The following is an 11,949-nucleotide window of genomic DNA, read 5'->3' as shown; positions in this document are numbered from 1 at the left end:
ACACGTGCGGGCACACGCACATACACACACGTGCGGGCACACGCACATACACACACGTGCGGGCACACGCACATACACACACGTGCGGGCACACGCACATACACACACGTGTGGGCACACGCACATACACACACGTGCGGGCACACGCACATACACACACGTGCGGGCAACAAAGTGCAAGGAGGTAGAGGAAAGTTTTGTTCCCAAGGGAAACAGAAATAATAGGAAGACCAAAACGAGTCCTTGGTTTACCCGAAGGTGTAGGGAGGCAAAAACTAAGTGCAACAGAGAATGGAAAAGGTACAGGAGGCATAGGACCCAGGAAAACAAGGAGATTAGTAAAGAGCCAGAAACGAGTATGCACAGATAAGGAGGGAGGCCCAGCGACAGTATGAAAACGACATAGCATCGAAAGTCAAATCTGATCCGAAACTGCTGTATAGCCACATTAGGAGGAAGACAACAGTCAAGGACCAGGTGATAAGGCTGAGGAAAGAAGGTGGAGAACTCACAAGAAACGATTAAGAGGTATGTGAGGAGCTCAACACGAGATTTAAGGAAGTATTTACAGTAGAGACAGGAAGGACTCTGGGGGGACAGACCAGATGGGGACACCAGCAAGGAATACACCAACAAGTGTTGGACGACATACATACAGATGAGGAGGAGGTGAAGAAACTGCTAAGGGACATCGATACCTCAAAGGCAATGGGACCGGACATCTCCCCGTGGGTCCTTAGAGAGGGAGCAGATATGTTGTGCGTGCCACATACCACAATCTTCAACACGTCCCTGGAAACTGGGCAACTACCTGAGGTATGGAAGACGGCAAATGTAGTTCCCATTTTTAAAAAAGGAGACAGAAAAGAGGCACTAAACTATAGACCTGTGTCATTGACGTGTATAGTATGCAAAATTATGGAGAAGATTATCAGGAGGAGAGTGGTGGAGCACCTGGAACGGAACAAGAGTATAAATGCCAACCAGCACGGATTCACGGAAGGCAAATCCTGTGTCACAAACCTTCTGGAGTTTTATGATAAAATAACGGAAGTAAGACACGAGAGAGAGGGGTGGGTTGATTGCATATTCTTGGACTGCAAGAAGGCCTTTGACACAGTTCCTCACAAGAGATTAGTGCAGAAGCTAGAGCATCAGGCGCATATAACAGGAAGGGCACTGCAATGGATCAGAGAATACCTGACAGGGAGGCAACAACGAGTCATGGTACGTAATGATGTATCACAGTGGGCACCTGTGACGAGCGGGGTCCCACAGGGGTCGGTCCAGTGCTATTTTTGGTATATGTGAACGACATGATGGAAGGATTAGACTCAGAAGTGTCCCTGTTTGCAGATGATGTGAAGTTAATGAGGAGAATTAAATCTGATGAGGACCAGGCAGGACTTCAAAGAGACCTGGACAGACTGGACACCTGGTCCAGCAAATGGCTTCTCGAATTTAATCTTGCCAAATGCAAAGTCATGAAGATAGGGGAAGGGCACAGAAGACCACAGACAGAGTATAGGCTAGGTGGCCAAAGACTGCAAACCTCACTCAAGGAGAAAGATCTTGGGGTGAGTATAACACCGAGCATGTCTCCGGAAGCACACATCAATCAGATAACTGCTGCAGCATATGGGTGCCTGGCAAACCTGAGAACAGCATTCCGATACCTTAGTAAGGAATCGTTCAAGACTCTGTACACCGTGTATGTCAGGCCCATACTGGAGTATGCAGCACCTGTTTGGAACCCGCAATTGATAAAGCACGTCAAGAAACTAGAGAAAGTACAAAGGTTTGCCACAAGGTTAGTTCCAGAGCTAAGGGGAATGTCATATGAAGAAAGATTAAGGGAAATCGGCCTGACGACACTGGAGGACAGGAGGGTCAAATGAGACATGATAACGACATATAAAATACTGCGTGGAATAGACAAGGTGGACAAAGACAGGATGTTCCAGGGAGGGGACACAGAAACAAGAGGCCACAATTGGAAGTTGAAGACACAAATGAGTCAGAGAGATATTAGGAAGTATTTCTTCAGTCATAGTGTTGTAAGGCAGTGGAATAGCCTAGAAAATGACGTAGTGGAGGCAGGAACCATACACAGTTTTAAGACGAGGTTTGATAAAGCTCATGGAGCGGGGAGAGAGAGGGCCCAGTAGCAACCGGTGAAGAGGCGGGGCCAGGAGCTAAGACTCGACCCCTGCAACCACAAATAGGTGAGTACATACACACACGTGCGGGCGCACGCACATACAGCTGGAAAATTTTCGGAGAATAGGGGGGTTTGTAAAAAAAAGAACCCGGCCAGTGAGAGTGACCTTCAAGGCAGAAGCGACTCGGACCAGGATCCTGCAGGAGAAAGCACGATTAAGGGACATGACGGTATACAGGAAGGTGTATCTCGACCGCGACAGAACACAAGAAGAAAGGAAGAAACTGAGAGAGATGGTACAAAGGCGAAAGGAGGAAAGAGAGGGGATGGAGAAGACAGACAGGAGATCCCAGACCCAGGAAGATCAAATACAGCCTCCCTCACAACTTCCTATAGAAGCCTCCTAACCAGGTCAACCCCAGTGCAACCAAACACTCTAAATCAAAACACCCATGCCACATCCAATGCCCCCACCCACTACATTACAAACTTCACCCCCACAGCAACAACCCATAGTTCCTTACCAGGTCTCCCACTTCCCCAACCCCAATATACTTCCCAGACCACAGTCTTAGAAAAGAAGTTGAAGGTGTGGTATACAAATGCAGATGGAATAACAAACAAGTATGAGGAGTGGCACGAAAGAATCAAAGAGACATCCCCAGACATAATAGCACTCACAGAAACAAAACTCACCAGAATAATGACAGATTCAATCTTTCCATCCGGATATCAAATCCTCAGGAAAGACAGAGGGAGGAGAGGGGGAGGAGGAGTTGCACTGCTCATTAAAAACCAGTGGGGTTTTGAGAAAATGGAAGGAATGGATGGCATGGGCGAAAGGGACTACTTAGTAGGAACAATCCAGTCTGAGGGACATAAGGTGATAATTGCAGTAATGTACAACCCACCACAGAACTGCAGGAGGCCAAGAGAAGAATACGATGAGAGCAACAGAGCAATGATCGACACACTAGCCGAGGTGGCCAGGAGAGCACACATGGGGGGAGCAAAGTTACTAGTTATGGGTGATTTCAATCACAAGGAGATTGACTGGGAAAACCTGGAGCCCCATGGGGGTCCCGAAACATGGAGAGCCAAGATGATGGATGTGGTACTGGAGAACCTCATGCATCAACATGTTAGAGACACTACCAGAGAGAGAGGAGAGGATGAACCAGCAAGGTTGGACCTTGTATTCACCATGAGTAGTTCGGACATCGAGGGTATCATGTATGAAAGGCCCCTGGGAGCTAGTGATCATGTGGTTCTGTGCTTCGACTACATAGTTGAGCTCCAAGTGGAGAGAGTAGCAGGAATAGGCTGGGAAAAACCAAACTATAAAAGGGGGAACTACTCAGGCATGAGGAACTTCCTTCAAGACATTCAGTGGGAGAGGGAACTGACAGGAAAACCAGTACAAGAAATGATGGACTATGTAGCAACAAAATGCAAGGAGGCAGAGGAGAGGTTTGTTCCCAAGGGAAACAGAAATAATGGGAAGAACAGAACGAGTCCTTGGTTCACCCAAAGGTGTAGGGAGGCAAAAACTAGGTGTACTAGAGAATGGAAAAGGTACAGAAGACAGAGAACTCAGGAAAATAAAGAAATCAGCCGAAGAGCCAGAAACGAATATGCACAGATAAGAAGGGAGGCTCAGAGACAATATGAAAATGACATAGCATCAAAAGTAAAGACTGACCCGAAGCTGTTGTACAGCCACATCAGGAGGAAAACAACAGTCAAGTACCAGGTAATCAGACTGAGGAAGGGTGATGGGGAATTCACAAGAAACGACCGAGAGGTATGTCAGGAGCTCAACACAAGATTTAAAGAGGTATTTACAGTGGAAACCAGTAGGACTCCAAGAAATCAGAACAGGGGGACACACCAGCAATTGCTGGATGAGGTACATATAACCAAGGAGGAGGTGAAGAAGCTGCTATGCGAACTTGACACCTCAAAGGCGGTGGGACCAGACAACATCTCTCCATGGGTCCTTAAAGAGGGAGCAGAGATATTGTGTGAGCCATTAACAAAGATCTTCAACACATCATTTGAAACTGGGCAACTCCTTGAGGTATGGAAAATGGCAAATGTAGTCCCAATTTTTAAAAAGGGAGACGGACATGAGGCAGTAAACTACAGACCTGTATCACTAACGTGTATAGTATGCAAGGTCATGGAGAAGATCATCAGGAGGAGAGTGGTGGGGCACCTGGAAAGAAACAAGTGTATAATTGACAACCAGCACGGTTTCAGGGAAGGAAAATCCTGTGTCACAAACCTACTAGAGTTTTATGACAAGGTGACAGAAGTAAGACAAGAGAGAGAGGTGTGGATCGACTGCGTATTTTTGGACTGCAAGAAGGCCTTCGACACAGTTCCTCACAAGAGGTTACTGCAAAAGCTAGAGGACCAGGCACACATAACAGGAAAGGCACTGCAATGGATCAGAGAATATCTGACAGGGAGGCAACAACGAGTCATGGTACGCGACGAGGTGTCAGAGTGGGCGCCTGTGACAAGCGGGGTTCCACAGGGGTCAGTCCTAGGACCTGTGCTGTTCTTGGTATACGTGAACGACATAACGGAAGGGATAGACTCAGAAGTGTCCTTGTTTGCAGATGATGTGAAGTTAATGAGAAGAATCAAATCGGACGAGGATCAGGCAGGACTACAAAGAGACCTAGACAGGCTACAAGCCTGGTCCAGCAACTGGCTCCTTGAATTTAACCCTGCCAAATGCAAAGTCATGAAGATTGGGGAAGGGCAAATAAGACCGCAGACACAATATAGTTTAGATGGCCAAAGACTGCAAACCTCACTCAAGGAAAAAGATCTGGGGGTGAGTATAACACCGAGCATATCTCCTGAGGCGCACATCAATCGGATAACTGCTGCAGCATACGGGCGCCTGGCAAACCTACGGATAGCGTTCCGATACCTCAGTAAGGATTCGTTTAAGACTGTATACCATCTACGTCAGGCCCATACTGGAGTATGCAGCACCAGTTTGGAATCCACACCTAGTCAAGCACGTCAAGAAATTAGAGAAAGTGCAAAGGTTTGCAACAAGACTAGTCCCAGAGCTACGGGGATTGTCCTATGAAGAAAGGTTGAGGGAAATCAGCCTGACGACACTGGAGGCCAGGAGGGTCAGGGGAGACATGATAACGACATATAAAATACTGCGCGGAATAGACGAGGTGGACAAAGACGGGATGTTCCAGAGATGGGACACAGACACAAGAGGCCACAATTGGAAGTTGAAGACTCAGATGAATCAAAGGGATGTTAGGAAGTATTTCTTCAGTCATAGAGTAGTCAGGCCATGGAATAGCCTAGAAAGTGATGTGGTGGAGGCAGGAACCATACATAGTTTTAAGGCGAGGTATGATAGACCTCATGGGGCAGGGAGAGAGAGGACCTAGTAGCAATCAGCGAAGAGGCGGGGCCAGGAGCTGTGACTCGACCCCTGCAACCACAAATAGGTGAGTACAAATAGGTGAGTACACACACACACACAGACACAGACACACACACACACACACACACACACACACACACACACACACACACACACACACACACACACACACACATACACAGCTTTGTATTTACCTGTATACATCAAAGGACCTGATAATGTATCAAGTATGAATCCTGTGCGAGGCTGCAGAACCACTAAGCCACCAGCTATGATCTACATTAAGTCAGTGGATACAAGACTTACCAGAGATATGGAAGACAGTAAATGTAGTCTCTATATTTAAGAATAGAGACAGACAGGTATTAAACTATAGACCAATTTTTCTTCACACATACCTTACCAAGACTGGCAGAACACTTGGAATGAAGAAGTGTCATAAATAGTAACCAGCCCGGGTTTAGGAAAGGCAATTTTTTCTTACTAATTTGTTGGAGTTCCATTTCAAAGCAACAAATGTTCAAGAAGAGAGAGAGAGAGAGAGAGAGAGAGAGAGAGAGAGAGAGAGAGAGAGAGAGAGAGAGAGAGAGAGAGAGAGAGAGAGGGAGTCGTGTGGATTGTATTTTATATAGACTGCCAGAAGGCGCTTGATAATGCACTTCACAAGAGGCTGGGCTGAACACTTGAGATTCAGCTGGGAATAATAGGGAACGTATTCAGGTAGATCGAAACGTATCTTAGAGGAAGGAAACAAAGAATGACTGTCAGGAAAGGACGTCAGAATGTGGAAGAGTAACAAGGGGGGTCAGCAAGGATCTGTATTAAGACCAGTGCTGTTTCTGGCTTGTGTGAATGAAAATTTCAGGTGGGATCGTCTCAGATATGTCCATGTTTGCTGATAACGGAAAAATAGTGAGGATAATAAAACAGATGAAGACAAGGAAAGGCTCCAAAGGAATCTGGACAAATTGCAAGTGTGGCCGTGAAGATTGAGGAGGGAGCAAGAAGAACGGAAACGGGAACTTATTAGGGGGACAAAGGCACCAGATTTAACTAAAGAAAAAGACCCAGGGGTGAGCATAATGACCAGTTATCATCAGAGGACGCTCGTCTGGCAAATCTAAGACTAGCCTTCAGAAATATCAACACAGTAATTCCGCGCCTTTTATATAACATAATACAGGCCCTTCTTGGAGTACTCAACACCGGTATGGAACCCACACCTGATAAAAAAGTATGTTAAGAAAACACCAAAGTGAAGAAGTCTGCAACGAGGCTTGTTCCTGAGCTAAGGGGCAGGAGCTACTAGGAGAGGGTAACGGAACTGAACCTAATGACGGTAGAGGACAGAAGAATCAGGGAGGACATTATAATAGGATACAAAATCTGCAGGGAAATTGATAATGTAGACAGGGAAAGCCTGTTTAAGAGGTGAGAAACCACTACCATCACTACCATCACTACCATCACTACCATCACCACTGCCATCACCATCATCACTACTACCACCACAACCACCACTACCACCACCAACACTACCACCCTCACCTATCATCACCACCAGGACTACCACCACCAGCAGGACTACCTTCATAACCATCACCATTGCCACTGCCACCATTCTTTCCAGATGGAAAGCAACAACTACTACTATCAGTAACACTATTCTCACCAGCAAAAGAAAACACAACGACCAGCATCATACCCACCAGCAGGGCCACCACAAAGCCTAATACCAGTACATCTCTTACATCCACTATCAGGACGACCACAACTACCTGCATCATTACCTGTACAATAATACACCAGCAGAGCAGCTACTGTTCGTGGCTTCATCGGTAGCTGTCTAAGCTTACACACAAAGGAACCGGGGTTCGATCCTCGGTACGAGGCTCGAACGTTGGGCATGCTTCCATTTATCCCTGTTCACATAGCAATAAGTAGGTACCTGGGTGCTAGTCGACTGGTGTGGGTCGCATTCTGGGGGAACAGGATTAAGGACCCCAATGGAAAAACGTAAGGTAGTATGGTAACAGAGGTTTTAGTGGATAATCCTGGATTATTAACCATCCGGGTTAATAATCCGAAGTAAATTTTATTCATCATCATAATGTACTGCTCTTCTTCAACATCTTTCACCCCTGGTAATACCATCAGGACCACCAGAACCACCAGAACTACCAGGACCACCAGGACCACCAGAACCACCAGGACTACCAGGACCACCAGGACTACCAGGACCACCAGAACCACCAGGACCATCAGGACCACCAGAACCACCAGGACCATCAGGGCCACCCTCTCGTTACACACAGGTAATGAGCTGTCCCTGGTGGTCCCTTCAGTAGGGGTTCCCCTGAGGGGGGGGGGGTAAGGGGGTAGTGGTGGTTTGAGCGAGGTAAGTGTAAAGGCAGTGTTGTGAGGTAAGCTATTAAGACCTTCCGTGCTGCACGAGTGAACACAGACAGGGTGGACAACGAGACCTTTATCAACTAACTGGATGATTACCACCTCCTCGCCTTCTTAGTTGCAGGTCATCGAAGTGGATGATTACTACTTCTTCTAAGCAAGTCAACCAGGTAGATAATCACCACCTCCTCTTCTTCTAAACTAGCTGCTGTCAATTAGCTACAGGATAACGCCAACAATAGCTTCCAAGCTTCAGAATTTATGCTGTATTCATGTGAGAGGGCTAAATCCGTAAGGATTATACAGCTGTGAAGTGGAGGGTAATCAGGCTCGATCCAAGAAAAAGAAGAATAGTTAATAGCAATTGGATCAAGTGGCCAAGTGGCTTTCACTAGCATAATGGCTTCCTACTTGAAGAGTGGTGATGTGTAGATCAAGTATTTACAATGAAGCATGTAAGTGCTCACAGTGAGGCATGTAAGATATTCTTGTATCTTTGGATATGACACAGTCACATGATGGGATGAATCAGGGAAGACTGTGTATTGTAGGCAGAGGAAGTCCTGCTTCTCAGGGAGGAGGAGAAACTGAAAATTCGTTTGGGTACGTGTGACAGTATGTGCCAAGGTGCTGAGGGTAGCGATGTGGAACACGTTAACAGTTCATTTTGCCCTTGAATGACATAGATGATAACCTGGTGAACACATAGTTACTTGATGTGTCTATATATGACGTCATATGAAAATCTGATCTGAGCAAGGGATGGGAGTTGGTCCAGTTCCATGGATCGATAACCTTTCATCAACACTATGGTACTCCTCCCCCACTCCCCTTAAATAAAAGCATGTACAAATGGATGCAAAAACAGTGCTGCTGGATACGGAACTTTAGCTGACCTTCATAGAGCTACCCTCCACTTCTGATTCAAACTTTTCTGCCTCCCGTTCTCCACGCTCTGTATGACTGCTTCTATGAAGTCTGGCTGCCGGAGGACTGTAGTGTCTTGCGGCGCTGTTAGCGGACGGGGGACCGAACCTTGGCCACTCTTGAAGCTGAATAACCCACACGGGTTTAATAAAGACCTCATATAACTATATATATATATATATATATATATATATATATATATATATATATATATATATATATACATATATATATACATATATATACATATATATATATATATATATATACATATATATATATATATATACATATATACATATATACATATATATATATATATATACATATAATATATATACATATATATATATATATATATATACATATATATATATATATACATATATATATATACATATATATATATATATATATACATATATATATATACATATATATATATATATATATATATACATATATATATATACATATATAGATAGATATATATATATATATATATATATATATATATATATATGTATATATATATATATATATATATATATATATATATATATATGTATATATATATATATATATATATATATATATATATATATATATATATATATATATATATATATATATATAAAACACTAAATGTTGAGAATTTGGCCTTACCAGCTAAGATATAATTATATAATGAACACTTAGCTGATAAATGACAGCAAATCGTCTACACAGCCGTCCCTGCAGACGAGGTCTAGATGCTGTCGAAACCATCACAACAGTGGGCTGTCAAGAGATACAAATTGTAAGTATAAATTACCCCTAGGGGGTGTTATGTCAGCATATTTCATTCGATGATGGCTGACGAATACTTACTTATTTGGACTCAAAAGTCCACACCTTACTGCCGATTATAGGTTGATTACAAACTCCTTGTGACTCAAGAATTGCGCAATCCCCCGATCTACAAGAAATTCGTAACATACCTTGCTCTTTGTAACGTGAGCTATGGTGTTCTCAACACCTTCGACAGATATCGGTGACTTGATAGAAGCTGAAGTGTCCTTGGATGTCCACGTCTTCCATTGTCTAGGAAACGCACACTGGTACACTATGTTCAACAAGATTCGTCTTTATTGTTCACAATGTATCACAAGAGAAGCTGATCACACTTCTCTAAAGTGTTTATTGTGTTGTGTGAGACACTTTATTCACACTAACGCACAGATCAGTGTCCTTTGCTGGTTATCCTGGCGTCAGTGTCTCGTAGTAGCGTCAAAGTTAGTCTGCCCAGACGCCACAGCGCTCCATGACGTCTCTGCCCCCAGCACAAAAAAAACGCTGACCTAGTACCTTGCATCCTTGTCAACTCCTCGATGAAGCAAAGCAGAATGTTTGTTTCTTGCTGTCTTAATCATAAATAACAATGTACACTATCTTTACTATGGTAATAAAGTGGGAGCAGGATTTTCCTTAATTGTCCTGCTAAGTAAGAGATGTACTGTCTCTTATAAAAATACACGTTGTAACACCCCTGCAAGGAGCAGAGGTCATTTGACCACGCATAGCATCTGTGATCAATTACTCTAGCAGTAAACAAGACGCTCGCCCCCTCTGAGTGGCCCCTCAGGGCTGAAAGGGGCTGAAGGGGGCTGAAGGGGGCTGAAGGGAGCTGATACCCCCCTCCTGGAGAAAATTTCTCCACACTGGGGGGCGGCGGAGGTTCGCTGCAGGTGAACTATTCATCACTTAACATTAATTTAATTTTCTCACTCGCCACCACTGCTGCTTGTCTTTTCTGAACAGCTTTAGTCTGTGTGGTTTCTGGAGAATCACTAATTTTGTTTTCAACACTGTGTAATTCTAACGGCACTAGTTTATTTATTGTCCGCTTATTCACTACACCTTTGCTCAAAACATCAACTGTCCTGATGATTCCATTTGCATCAGGATATATGGTCACAATTTTTCCAAGTGGCCATTGGGACCTCGGACCATCATTGTCGATAATCACTATGTCACCAGGTCTTAAGGACTTATGATTTTCAGGAACACCAGCTCCATAGAAGTGTTCTCTCAATGAGGTGAGATAGTCTTCTCGCCAAATTTTCTCCCAACATTCAATCACTTTATTAAGGTGTTTGAATTTACGTCTGAGTTGCTCAGGTTCGAAATAAGTAGGATCCTCTATGATTTCTTTATCATTCATGGGAGGAACAGGTTCGAGCCTTCTGCCATGGAGTAAATGAGATGGACTTAACACTTCTAAATTGTCCAGATCATCGGTAACATAAGTTAGAGGTCTGTTGTTGACTCTATTTTCTATTTCAGTCACAACTGTACGGAATTCTTCTAAGTCTATTCTCTGACGATGAAAAGTCTTCCTTAAACAACGTTTTACAATGCCGATCATTCTTTCATAAAATCCGCCGTGCCATGGAGATTTAGGAGGAATGTATCTCCAACGACATCTGCGTTGATTCAGCATCTGTTGTACTTCTGGTTGATCAAAGATCTTGCTTATATAAGCAGCACCAGCAACAAAGTTCGTTGCATTATCTGAAATCATCAGTCTGGGACATGCCCTTCTGGCTGCAAACCTTCTGAATAATTTGATAAAAGTTTCAGCAGACATGTCAGTGGCTACTTCTAGATGTACTGCTCTAGTTGTAGCACAAGTGAACAAACAGATGTACACCTTGATGGGAACTTTGTCAACTGTTTTGGTTAAAATTATTGGTCCAGTGTAATCTACACCTGTCACCTCAAATGGAGTGATATGACAAACTCTTTCAGAGGGATATGGAGGTGGACCTGGATACTGACATACTCGCATATCGTAGTGACGACAAGTAATACAGTCCTTTATTTGTTTTTTCACACTTTGTCGACCTTGAGGTATCCAGTATGATTGTCGTATATGACAAAGTGTGTCAGCTACTCCACCATGTAACACGTTACTGTGGGCGTTTTGCACAATCAGTTTTGTTAGCCAATGATTCTTGGGGATCAATATTGGATGTATGGC

Source organism: Cherax quadricarinatus, chromosome 14 (genome assembly GCF_038502225.1).
Source record: "Cherax quadricarinatus isolate ZL_2023a chromosome 14, ASM3850222v1, whole genome shotgun sequence".
NCBI classification, from domain to species: domain Eukaryota; kingdom Metazoa; phylum Arthropoda; class Malacostraca; order Decapoda; family Parastacidae; genus Cherax; species Cherax quadricarinatus.
Note: the sequence above shows the minus strand (reverse complement) of the source record.